Here is a 13864-nt window from a genome sequence, read left to right on the forward strand (position 1 = left end):
AATACATTTATTTTTGGATTTTTGGCAACACTTTTTCTCGACGATTCTTATTTCAACAAATGAAGTAAATTTATTTAGTATTTTAGTATTTAGTAAAGTTATTCGAGGAAAAAATCATTTGGAAAATAGACAAAAAATTTTTTTAGTTAGTTCTACATAATTTTAACATTCATAGGTTGTGCCTACAAGGGCCTAAAGGGAATTTGTTTTGCCATTTACAGCAATAAAAAGTTTATAGAATAGAATAGAATAAAATAGAATAGAATGGGTTTTTTTTGTCATTTCATAACCGTGCCAAAATTTGGAGCTCTACTTCCATTGGTGCACACTAAATGTATTATAATAATAATAATAATCATTATCATCATCATCATAAATATTATTAATATGCTGCTGCTGATGATTATTACTAGTACAGAATAAAAAGTTGGTTTTAAAATGAAAAGCACAATATTTTGTCTATATTAAATATGAGAAATGAGTACAATGTAATAACAATTATTATCTGTGACAATTTACCGGTGCGGCTTATAGTCCGGAAAATGCGGTATGTAGTATCTATTGCAAATACAGTTTGCGTAGGCGGGAATCCTGTATGTTTTCCAGGTTTCTTTGCCAGTCACACCTGGTTCAAATGATCAGCTCATCAGCAAGCTCTACGGAAGCCTGATAACAGTCCTTATCATTTGAATCAGCTATATTGAACGACGGAAACATCGAAAACATGCAGGCCCTCGAAGATCATGTTTGGACACCCCTTAAGCATTGACAACACATCTTATAAAGCACTAATCCAGCATTCTGCCACTTTTGCAAGCTCTCGATTTAGCCAATTTTCCAATCAGCAATTTTTAAAATGATGGATACATCGAATTAATCCGATTTATCGCCCAACCCGACACTCCGGTGTTATTCATTTGTGGCTTTGTGAGGATGTCTCCCGCACCATATTTCCACTCAGCTCTACCACTCGACACAACAGAGTATAGAGATGGACGAGAGGTGGCATCCTTAATGAAAAACCAAAAAAACGGGGCGAGTCAGTTCCGTGGAAAATTCGTCCATGTGCACTCAAGACACTGACGGAACAATCGGTTCGGTCGCGGTGGAGGCAATTCATCATAAGGCTGCCACAGTCGACTCTGGCCGTCACAGCCGGACCCTCGCCGCCTGTCTGTCTGTCCGCCCGTCAAACGGACCGGCATGTGACAGCGGCGCCTCACCGCCGTGCGGATTAGAAGACTGAAAGCACCTGAAAGCACAACGTCGCGCGACTGCTCCGGGCGCGGAGGTGACAGATTGGAAGTAACGAATAACGGTTTATTTTAAACCTGCTGTGACTGCAGCTGAGGGGCAAGGCAAGGAAAGACGATTGCTCCTATTTTGTGTCATTTTTTTGATCAAATGGACTGTAAGATGTAAAATACTTAAATGACATAAATTGCTCCTATTTTGTGTCATTTTTGTGATCAAATGAACTGTTAGATGCAAAATCCTTAAATAAAAGAAAACAACGCTGCGTGAAAGTAAATGGAAACATCATGACTGTTTCTGAGTGGGAAAACACAAAAAGGAACCAACTATTAAACCAGAGAATACACATGCATTATAATTCAGAATCTCATTCAGCAAAGGCCCAATCTTTGAGGATTCATTGTCAAAGCATTTCACTGACCCTTTGACAAAAGTACAGGTCCGATTGTCAGATTTTTTTTAAAGATTATCCTGAGTGACTAACCTGTGGTGCTTGGTTCGTTGATTGGGGTCAAGACATTGACAATTATTTCTAATTGGACCAAATTTTCTCTCTCCTGAATAAAATTAGGATAAGCCCATCCGTCCGCCATCTCTAAATGATTATCCTTAGTGATGATCATGTGGTGTGATGTGCATTAAACCATTTACATTTACATACTCGATAAATGAGTCTGATTGGAGCATCATCCCTCTCCTGAATAAAATAAGAAAAGGCTCATTCGTACGGCATCTCTAAATGATTATCCTTAGTGATTATCATGTAGTGTGATGTGCATTAACCGAATAACACACATACTTGATGAATGGATCTGATTAGACCAATATTCCTTTCTCCTTTAGAAAAGAAGAAAAGTCGCATTTGTTAGACATCTCTAAATGACTATCCTTAGTGATTATCATGTGATTTTTATTGCATTAATTACACACATACCAATAATTGGGTCTAATTAGATCATCCTCGCTTCTAATCAAAGTCAGCAAAGCTTTGATTGTTAGATGTCTCTAAATCAGGGGTGTCGAACTCATATTTATCGGGGGCCGCATTGTAGTTATAAATTTTGTCAGAGGGCCGTTATAATTGTTAAATCAAATCAATTTTAGGTGTGTTTGTCACACTTCTAACTAGTTTTTGAAATAAGAGCCCGGTAAAAACTGCTCAAAAGAGATATTGGGAACAAAAAATGCTTGTAATTTTTACCCCCAAATTTTTTAATGTTGAGGACAACTTGCAAATTTAATAATTCAACCAGAAATTTTAAATTTGCCCAGGATTTCACGGGCCACATAAATAGATGTGGCGGGCCGGATCTGGCCCCCGGGCCTTGAGTTTGACACCTATGCTCTAAATGATTATCCTGAAGGAATATCCAGTGGTGCTTGGTGTGCTGATCGAGGTTCAGACATTTTATTTCTAATCTGAACATTTTTCTCGCTGCTGAGTAAAATAAGAAAAGGTCCATTTGTCCGACATCGCTAAATGATTATCCTTAGTGATTATCATGTCGTGTGAGGTACATTAATCAAATTATACACATACGTGATAAAGTCTGATTGGAGCATTATTCCTCTCTCCTGAATAAAATAAGAAAATATCCATTTGTCTAACATTTCTAGATGATTGTTCTTAGTGATTATCATGTGGTGTGGGGGGCATTGATCAAGTATACACATACCAACAATCAGATCTATTCGGAACATCTCCTTTTCCAATCAAAGTCAGCAAAGACTTGACTGTTACAGTAGATGTCTCTAAATGATTGTCCCGAGTGATTTTTCTATGGTGTTTGTTGTATTGATCAGGGTCCAGATATACTGGAAATCATTTTTAAATGCAAGTATTTTCCTTTCTCTTGAATAAAATGAGCGGTAGACCAAGGTTGTCTGACATTTCTAAACGATTATCCTTGGTGAGTATCATGTGGTGTGGAGTGCGGGCGCACATATTCCAACATATGGGTCTAATTTGAGCATTATGTTCCTCTTTTGAAGTCAGCAAAGTCTAGATTGTTAGATGTCTCAGTGATAACCATGTACTATTATGCTGTGGCGTCATTGTGTAATGCACTATCCAGGAGTAATTTGAATATTTTTTTTCTCACAATACAAGTCAGAAATATCACAATCAATCATTTGGTGTGGTTTGTGTAAAACTGGGTTTCGAAGAACATGGAGTTGCCAACAATCGTAGTTGTTAAATCTGTTGATGAACTAAATGTATGTGCGTCACTCACCTATAATAATATTACGTATTGATGATATAATGTCGAGTTCAACCAATACCAACTTAATTTATGCATCTTAATGTGCTCATTAAATATAAATGCTCTATGCTTAACCCTCATTTTATGTTAAGGGTCAAACTGACCTATTTGAAAGTTTATGTTGAAGGTAATTCTTCAGTAAATTATTTCTGTTTGGCTCACGTAAAATCAGCATATTCATTGAAAATGGCATTTGTATGTGTTTTTGCGACTATTATTGTATTTCTTTTTTTTTGTTATTACTGAAGGGGAAAAAAGGAACCAATTTTTTAAACACATTTGTTTGCAAGATTAGCAACAAAGACTCTTGTCTGAAACTTTCTTATTAACCATAACATCGGGTCAAGTTGACTCAGTAGGTTTTTACTATTCCAGAGAAACTAAGATAATGCTATTATTTTTGAGTGGGTTGTCATTAAAACAACATAGTTTTGACACCTTTTGGTAAATACACCCACCTTCGGGTCATATTGACCCAGAGACATTATTACACTTCTTGAGAAATTACCATATATCACTGGCTAAAATAAAATATTGAATTTGGATTATAAACATTTCAGACATGTTTGGGTGACTAAAGACACCCGGGTCAAAGTGATCCAAGAACATTATTTCTGTCCAATGGTAAATAAACATAACAGGACATATAATGCACATCCCATTGCCCACCTAGTCTTAAGATGTGTAAGATTGTGTATTCAACACTACCACACAATTTTCTTGCTCCGGTTGGCGTGTACATGTCACAGCCCACAAATGCATCGAACCCTGCTGCAAATCCTTCCGGTCTTAAGAGCTACACTTAACAGCCAGTGACATCAATGTTTTATTGTTTTTTTTTTTTTTTTCCCTCTTTCTGCAAGACAATGAGGTCAATGGAGGACAGTGGGAGGAATCATCTTAAGAGCACTTTGGTGGCTCAGTGACACGAGACAGCTCCTTACGGAGGCTTGCGGCTTAAGCACGGCTTAGCATAAATTTGACACTGCTAATAATGTGAGAACAAACAACGCAGCACAGGCAATGTGTGAATGCAGGTCCCTGCCAAATGTAAGGCTAGCTGCAAGGTTTAGTTTCCAATCAGCCTGTGGCATGTGTGCCAATGTGCATCTTGCATTGATGTCAAGTCACTGGAATATCCTTGGCTAAGTGTGCCGCGAGAAGGAACGAGATGGGAAAAAACATGAAAAAAGCAAAAAACGCTGCGCTGCATTTAGACAGCCACCATAGGAGTTTATTTATTTATTTTTTTCTTGAAATAAACATCATGCTATTCTAATTTTGGAGAATCCTTTCGTCACAATTCAAACAGAGCTCGAGGACACATTTGGTATAATGACGGGGCATTCCTGTACACATCCGAATGTTACAAAAACAACAAATGAATTCTAGACAGTACTAACCCCATTCCAGCGTGTAGGCTGTCAGCTTTTTTGATCTTGATTTATTTTAAGCATCTTTCCTAGTCAGTTGAGCTCCAAACTGCCACTGCTGCACCTTCCGCCTCTTCCGCAAGTGCAGCTGACAGCAGCAAGAAAAAACTCACTATATACCTGCGTTTTATAATGTGATCGTTTCAGAACTGATTATGAATTCAAACTTTACAGATGTACAATGCTTAATTTTTAAGCAGTGCCAGGAAACCAGTTCATGAAAGGAATTGTTCTGTTGATTAAGGATCTACCAAAGATAAAATCGCATTTGTTGTCATTTGAAAACATCAGAAAAATGTTTGCCACCATCTGTATGGATTTGTTTTAAGCATCCTAATTGCGACCCTCAAGAACCACACATTAGGATCTCAGCATTATTATTACATTATAGTGCATATTTTAGCAAAGGTTTTGTAAGTCGACAACTGGCTTTTTGTGAGCCACATAAAATTATGTGGCGGGCCAGATCTGGCCACTGAGCCTTGAGTTTGACACCGGTAGGCTATATTTGGGTAAAGTGAGCATTTAGATTATTGCTTGAGGTTATCCCTAGTATTATACACTAAAACTAAAGCAAGCAAAAGCTGCAAGACTCTGAGTGGCATTGATGTGGAAGGACGTCAGTGGTACCCTAACTGAAGAGCACCATTGGTGTCAATTGTAAATAAAAAAAAAAAAAAAAAAAAACATAAAGGTCTGAAATTGTTTGAAATTGGTTGGCACGGTCTCTTTTTGAAAAGTATTTAAAAACCTTTTTTGTTTTTCACTTTAGGACCCATTTTTGCCAAACAATTTAGGTCCATAGTACACAGTTGAGGAGTGGGCATTCCTATTTTCGTTTTTGAAAAATAGCCTTACAGGGTTTGACTAATGTGTGAAGTAGTAAAAATGTTTTGGTGAAGACGCTATTAGAAGTGAAAAACACCCAATCTGACTCCTTCTGTATGTCATATACTTGCAATAAGGTGCTGTCAGGGGAGTAAATGAGCTTTGCCGTTCTAAACAGGCCATCTTTTGATTTGCCATTCACTAGTAGAAGGCCACCGCTGTTATGTGTCACCTCGTTGGTAAAGCACATCTGTTCGGAAATTCTGGTCTGGGCCAGGAGACACAAAGACAACAGCAGGGGCAGGACCAATGATTCCAAGCTGATACTGTTCCTCTTGTTTAAAAAAAAAAAAAAAAAAAACAGCCCTCTCCTCTGCAGTGCATCTGTCATCTGTGTAAATGCCTCATCCTGAGCCCTGATGTTGCTGTTAGGTCGAAGCAGATGGGAGTGTTAAAATTGAATGATGTAGTACATGTCCCATGTGGACTGTGTTTTCTTACCCCGCCATTACTCTTGCCATCCTCTGTGATGAATCTGAAGAGACCTCACAGGACATTAAAGCTAAAGTATGAGGTAGAGGTGCAAGTCTCATGTTGATGTGCCAAAGTCTTTCTTCCTCTTCCCTTGGCATAAATGAAATGCGATGAAAAAGAACTACACCAAAAACCATAAAAAATTAACTAATATGAATTAGGGCTAACGTTTTCCCCCAGTGGTACATTTTATTTAAATAATAATGGTAAAAAGAAAATATAAACTATGAAATCTGCTTCAGTTTTGAAATGACGTAGTACGCAGAGTTAAATGTCGCAAAGAAGTTAGAAAAAACATAATTAATTCACAGTACAAGTCAAGTTTAACACTCTTTTATTCTTTTTTTTTCTAATATTCGTAAGTTGTAGATTACTAGTTAAGTTATAGTCATTATGAAGGCAAACATTGCTCAACAATGAAATGTTTTATCATCTATGTTTTTTGAAGAGACCGCTCTGTGAATGAGGATTTATGACCTGAAATTACTTTTTGGTTCCTTTTTGGTTCCTTGTCTTATGATGTGAAACTACTTTAGGTTATATAAAATGTTGATGATGCTTATGACCTAGAATGATTTTCAGTTCATGAATATGATGTGGATGAGGACATATGATCTGTACTGACTATCAATTCATTATGATGTGCTTGAACTCTTTTGACCTGTAATGGATTAAGGTTCAATATTATGTGAATGAAGCTTTATTATCTGAAATGACTTTCAGTTAAAATGTTAAAATATGCTTCATGATTTGGAATGGCTTTCAATTCTTTATGATGTGAATGCTTTTTTATGACCGGAAATGATTTTCATTTCCTTAATTTGTGGATGATACCTAATGCCATAAAATGACTTCTAATTCATTATAATGTGACAAGGGTTAGGATGATGCTTTATGACCTGAAGTGACTTTCAGTTAAAATGTGGATGATGCTCGATGACCTTGAATGATTTAAGCTGATTATGATGTGGGTGATGCTTTTAAACTTGAATGACTATGATGTAGATGATGTTTGGTGACCAAGAATGACTTTCACTTATGATGTGGATGTGCTTTATGACCTAGAATTAATACATTTCCATCATGATGTGGATGATGCCTCATTCCCTGGAATGACTTTCAGTTCATTATGATGCGGATGATGGCTCATGACTTGGAATGACTTTTAGTTCATTATGTGAATGATGCTTTATGACCTGACGTGACTTTCCGTTAAAATGTGGATGCTGCTTTATGACCTAGAATGTTTTAAGTTTACTATGATGGGGAGGATGCTTTACAACTTGAATGACTTTCAGCTCATTATGACGTGAATAATGCTTTGTGACCTAGAATAACTTTCACTTTTGATATGGATGTGCTTTATGACAGAGAATTACTTCCTGTCCATTATGATGTGGATAATGCTTTATGACCTGGATTGACTTTCAGATCATTTTTATGGGCATGATCATGATGAACTTTTAACATTACCTTTTCAAGATTAAATTAATTGAAATGCATTTTGTCTTAATGTAATTGAGAACATTTGAACTTGAAGTTGTTTCAGAACTTTTGAATGATAGAGTATGCTCATTGTCGATGATGACACCCATGTTTGTGCATTTACACTTTGGAAATCTGCACACATTGAAAAACAAATCAATTATAGCTGTAAAACAATGTCCAGACTGGATTAACAAGTGTACTGTAGGCTCCAGATGGGAGACAATTAAAAGTTTGCCACTACCAGTGTAGCTTTACAATGCAAATGTTTCTCCTCAAGTCAGGTGATGCACACTTGGGTGTTTGTGCAGTGTACCTTTTCACATTTGTCCACTTCAACACCGGCAAATTGGCCCCAAAAGCAACCAGAAAGCAATGTTGTGCAAAAATCCAGTGGAGCGGCGAGGGCATCGGACAATAAAGCACAATATGGGCAGTGTTTTGTTACCGGCTCAAAAATGTTAGTGCAGCATTTTAGTTGTGAAAGGTTTTCAAACTTTGCATCAGCCCCTCCCACGGGCCATTTTAAGATGGGGGGGGGGGCACCAACCATTTCTCTCCTCCCGAAGTCCAGTTTTATGATTTATGAAAGGACCATATTTCCTGGGGTGACACACTTCTGTGATGCTCCCTTTTTGCAATCATGCCATTCATTCTCATCCGGTAGTGGCTTGAAAAGGAAAATTCTGAGTGCAAATGCCCCACACAAGACCCTCCTGATTACAGCAGCCCGCCTGTGCTGTTTTTTTTTTTTTTTTTTTGGCACACAACAATACGAAAGAAAACATGAGGAAAAAGCAGCACCATTTGCTGTTCCCGGTTTAGTGTGAAATGAAGCTCACACACATTCAAAAGCCAAACCTTACGTATGGGTATGCTGATTGCCCAATGCAGTGGTTGATTACAAAGCAAACGCTAAAATTGACCCCGCCTCCCATGTAATCCTTTAAAGAGACTGAAATGTTTTCACGACAATCACCTTTTTTTTTTTTTTTTTTTACATCAGATAAAAAAACATCATAGCACCATTAAACGTGCACTATTTTTTGACTTGTGGTGTATTTCTCGAACCCTCGTACACACCCTCAATCCACCTTAGATGCGGTCAAATTCCCTCCGCGGCACCTGTCACTCTTCTTGATGAGCTGTCAACTTTGAAACAGCATCAAGGCAGCCAGCAGCACTGCAGGAGTCTCCGAGTGTGACAGCTAGCACAGCCAATCGGCTAAAATTATAGAGGGGGAGGAAAAAAAACTAAAAAAATCAAGCGTACCCTCATACTAAATGGCTTTGTCAAAGGGGCTGACAAATATAGCAAAGAGCACTGAAGAAAAATAAATGTATGATGCCGTGTTTGGAAGAGGTCGTCCTTTCCTTTGTCACGTCTGCCCTCCACTACAAAAGTCCTTGTTTGGGAATGTTGTAAAAAGTTGTTCTATTTTCCATCACATCTGTCTAATGGCTGAAATATTTAATAGGATCTAGTCAATCTCTCGCATTTTACTGTTGTATCATAAGGTCAGGCTCATATTCCAATTGCATGCTGATAGAAGTCGAGAGATACTAGCGCATGTATTTATATGATCCATGATTTTGTGCAAGTCATGGAGTTCTTGACATCGGTCTTGGTCTGAAGAATAAAAAATTGTTTTGGGGGTAAATATAATGAAGAAATATGTTCTTTTTTTCATAAATACAGTTTTGGTATAGTGTCATTCTCCATCTCCAAAGGTCTTGTTCTTGACCTCTAAAGGTCTTGGTCTGTTCTCCGTCTTGACCTCCAAAAGTCTTGTTTTGTCTTGAACTTCACCTTCAAGTCTCAATCTTGTCTCAGTCTCGACCTCCAAAGGTCTTGGTCTTATCTGTCTTCTGAAAATTTCGTGGTCTTGTCTCATTTTCAACCACCAAAAGTCTTGGGCTTGTCTCGGCCTCAACCATCAAATGTCTTAACCTGCCTCCATCTCAACCATCAAAAGTCTTGGCCCTGCCTCCGTATCAACCACCAAAAGTCGTGGACCTGTTTCCGTCTTGACAAACAAAAGTCTTGGCCCTGCCACGGTCTTGGCCACCAAAGTATGTGGACCTGTCTCGGTCTCAACCATCGAAAGTCGTGAACCTGTTTCTATCTCCACCATCAAAAGACTTGGCCCCACGTGTGCCTCATCCATCAAAAGTCTTGGCCCTGCCTCCATCTCAACCACCAAAAGCCGTGGACCTGTTTCCAGCTTGACCACCAAAGGTCTTGGCCCTGCTTCGGTCTTGGCTACCAAAGGTCCTGGACCTTGTCTTGGTCTTGGTCCAAAAGTTCTGTTTTGTCTTGGTCTCAACCTACAAATGTCTCTGTGTTTTATAACTCTTGAGCTCCAAACATATTGGTCTTGTCTCTGTGTTGAATGCTAAAAATCTCTGTCTCAGGCTCAACATCCAAATGTCTTGGTCGTGCCATGGTCTCAACCTACAGAAGTCCGAGTTTTGTCTCAGTTTGCACCTCCAGGAATCTTGGTCCTATCTTGGTTCCCACCTCAAAAATTATTGGTCTTGTCTCGGGCTTGACCCCAAAAAGTCTATAAATGATGTTACAGATCAATCACACATTATAACATTACAACAAATTATGACTTTGTGTAGCAAATCCAATCAATCAGACCTGTGTAAAGTCTCGTTAAGAATTAGCAGATATCCGTATGGATAGAATGAAAAGTGCACATGATTTAATTGCGTTTCTCACAAGACGAATTTTATCAAAAATGCGTTCCAGTATATAAACATAACTGCAGAATGATCAATATTTTTTTTAATCAACCAGTGTAAATTTATTCGTATCAATTATATTCAAGCAATAAGAAAGAAGCGCCATGTCACATGGTTCTTTTTAACCAAATATAAATTAAATTGTGTTTGTGTTATAATGGAGAACAAAATACTGAATTTGATAGACATTTGAGGTGACTGCCTTTGAAAAGGAGCTCACAACCGTAATCCATTTAAAGGCAAGAAAGACGATTTGTGTTCCTGCATGTTCCCCTTGTCTATGTCTTGTGTTAAGATTTACACTTTCTCCCAAGGGATGCAGCTGCCATTTAAAACACTGTCACACAGCTATCTGCGCATTGGCAGACCCCTGGGATCCATAAGGTACCAAGGCAAAGGTAAAAAGGGGGGTGGAGGGTACGGTGACAAAAAAAGAAAAAAAAAAACTGTGTCTCTCAAGTGTGAAGCACAAAACAACACTTTAATCATGTCCAATCTTTGAGGATGATCACTAGTCCATGACCCTGAGAGGCCAGCTAGATGCTAGCCATTCACTTTTTTTATTTTTGAAAGAAAGACCCACCTTTGTATTTGCTGATAAATTTAAAGAGCTGGCTCAAGCAGGCATCTTGACCTTAACATTGGAGTGGTACTTAAAACAGTATGAGATGTCCTCTAAGATAAGCATTCTGAAGCCAGGAGTGTGTGTTTTTAACTCTTTCAGTGCCATGGATGGGAATTTTTGTCATGTAAACAGTGGTCCCCAATCTTTTTAGCACTACGGACTGGTCAACGTTTGAGATTTGTATTGCGGACTGGTGGGTGGGTGGGGACGTGGGGGTGTCTCAAAAGTTCAAAAATATATGCAAAGTACATGATTATGTCAATCATATTGTCGTGCTGTTACCTTCCACGTGTGATGGCGAAGCGTGGGTGGACAGAGTCACACGACAAAAATAACTCCTTAGTGCACTTTACTTGTCTCCAATACGCACACAAGTTACACGCACGAGTGAACGTTTCGTTAACATACTCTACGTTGTTCTTGGCCTCTAGCTCGGGCACAGACAGCGCTGAGCAGTATCCGTGCAGTGAGCCGTGAGTACCAAAAAACAACCATAGAACAACAACTCGTCTCGCGATGACAACCGCGAACTGGACACGAATGTTGCATTCAATGACCAAACTTGGCTCGGAAAACCAAAACAAGAATTGATACACAAGTATAGGTCGCCAACATCTGAACTGCCTTACACTACCCCCCCTTTAGGAATACTGAGTCCCTTCAGTATCTGGTAATGTAATCAAAGTTGCTGAGTGTTAGTGTAATCACACACATAAACTAAATTATTGAATTTTTAGGCCATAGACCCAACCTAACTTGCATATAGGTAAAAACACATAAACATTTTTTTTTTTTTTTTTACACTCAACTTAAACAGAATTAATGAACTTTCTCTTAACATTTAGCTTTATTCTACTTGCAACTAGTGTCCAAATCTCTCTGGTCTATGAACTAGGCGACCACTTGATGTTTGAAAAGGCTCTGCCAATGAGTTGGCATCGCCTCGTCTTCTTCTTGGCTGAGCTGCTGAGGTGCTGGTCTGAGGTAATTCACATTGACCTTTGGACTCCATTGAACATGTGGTCATCTCGCATGGACCTTTGGACTCCCCACCTGGATCGTATGGCAGCAGCAGTGGCAGTAGGGAAATGTCATTGTCAATGTCTTGGAACCCTGGGGGCTGGCAATGCTGTAGGACTTTGCTTCTCTGCCTCAAAACCCAAACGATGCATTCAGATGAAGGTCGAATGGTCATGGCTTGTCCCAGTGTTACTCTAGCCACACAGTAGTCCGATTCATCATCTCGCACAATCTTTGATGGCGCAAGTTCATTTCCAATGAAGACCTTGCCACGGGCGTAGACAACAACATCATGCGCCTTCATCAAATCCAGCCCCAAAGGAACATGGTCCCTTATGGAAGCTACATGCACTTCCCAGGGAATAGTCTTGGATCCAATTTGAAAGGTCACTTTGAGTCCATGTTTAGCTTTCATGCCATCTCCAACTCCTGCATTCAGTAGATAGGTCTCATTTAGATCAGTTGGTGCAATGTTGCTTTTGAGGATACGCTGGTACAGTTCCTCTGAGATCACAGTGGTTTGAGCTCCAGTGTCCGCAACAGCCTGAGTTGGAATGCCATTTATAGTTAGAGGAATTTGTAGACTTTCACCTATCTTTTTGGTGCAGCCAATCTGCCGGCCTTGTAACTGGTGATCTGAGTCTACAACTGAGTTGTGTGAACCGCCATCCGATTGCAGCTGGAATTCTTGATGCTTGTCGCCATGTTTATGTGCAGTCATAGGGCTAATTGGTGTAACACAGTCTTTTCTGAAGTGTCCTGTTTCACCACACTTGAAACACGGGCCAGCTACCGCACGATTAGGGCTGGGTGTTTGCGAACGTCCTCTGCTTTGTTGCAGCTGCTGGTAGTTTTGCTTTCGTTCTGGACTTTGGCTTTGGGTTGGTTTGGGTTGTTGGTGTCCTGCATTTAGAGACAGGAGATTCCCAACTTGCAGCTGCAGACTCTCGAATTTGTTAGCAAGAGATTTCACTTCATTCATTAGCGTAACAAACTGGTCAAAAGTGACATACTGAGGAGTCTGAACCCTGCGGGATATCGCAGCAGTATCTTCAAGCATGTCTCCTTCATCAACCCATGCGATGCGCCTGGTTCGGTTCCTTAGCTCAGTTTCACGGCCCACTGTGGCTTTGAAGTTATGCTCATGGGCCTCCACAAACTTTTGTGCGTCAACAAAAGAGCTTGGCTCACGGTTCATGACTTCATAGGCCACCTTTTGGTTCCGTAAGCCCTTAAGAAAAGCATCGGTTGCCAGCTGGTCCTGAAGCTGAAGATCAACTCCTGGGTAGGCAAGTGTGACAAGGCGTCTCACCTCCTCAGCAAATTCAGCAGATGTCTCACGGCCCTGACGCAGTTCTCCCAGCTTCCTCCTTATTGTTGTTGGTGGATCCATTTTTCCAAAACGTTGGGTGAGTTGCTCTACAAGTAGAACATAATCTTCCCTCGTGCGCTCAGGAAGTGAGCAGACATACCGCACTGCAGCGCCTCTCAAACATTCATGCAGCCTGTCCACTCGTTCCAAGGTACTCCATCCATACTTTCTGGCTTGGCGTTCAAATGGCATTAAGAAAGAGTCCCAGTCATCAGTTCCATCAAATATGGCTAATTTAGGTCTTTGAGGTTCTGGCATGTTGTTAAAATAGACTCCAGTATTAGGTTCCCTGCTTCCA

General features: G+C 39.6%; 1 protein-coding gene across 3 annotated transcripts in view; it reads right to left on the reverse strand.

Annotated features, from left to right (window-relative positions):
* khdrbs3 (KH domain containing, RNA binding, signal transduction associated 3) overlaps positions 1 to 13864 on the reverse strand; it is a 115983-nt gene that overhangs the window by 5873 nt on the left and 96246 nt on the right. The window lies entirely within an intron of this gene.

Source organism: Hippichthys cyanospilos, chromosome 21 (assembly GCF_059441005.1).
Source record: "Hippichthys cyanospilos isolate Australia breed blue-spotted pipefish chromosome 21, RoL_Hcya_1.0, whole genome shotgun sequence".
Classification (NCBI taxonomy): domain Eukaryota; kingdom Metazoa; phylum Chordata; class Actinopteri; order Syngnathiformes; family Syngnathidae; genus Hippichthys; species Hippichthys cyanospilos.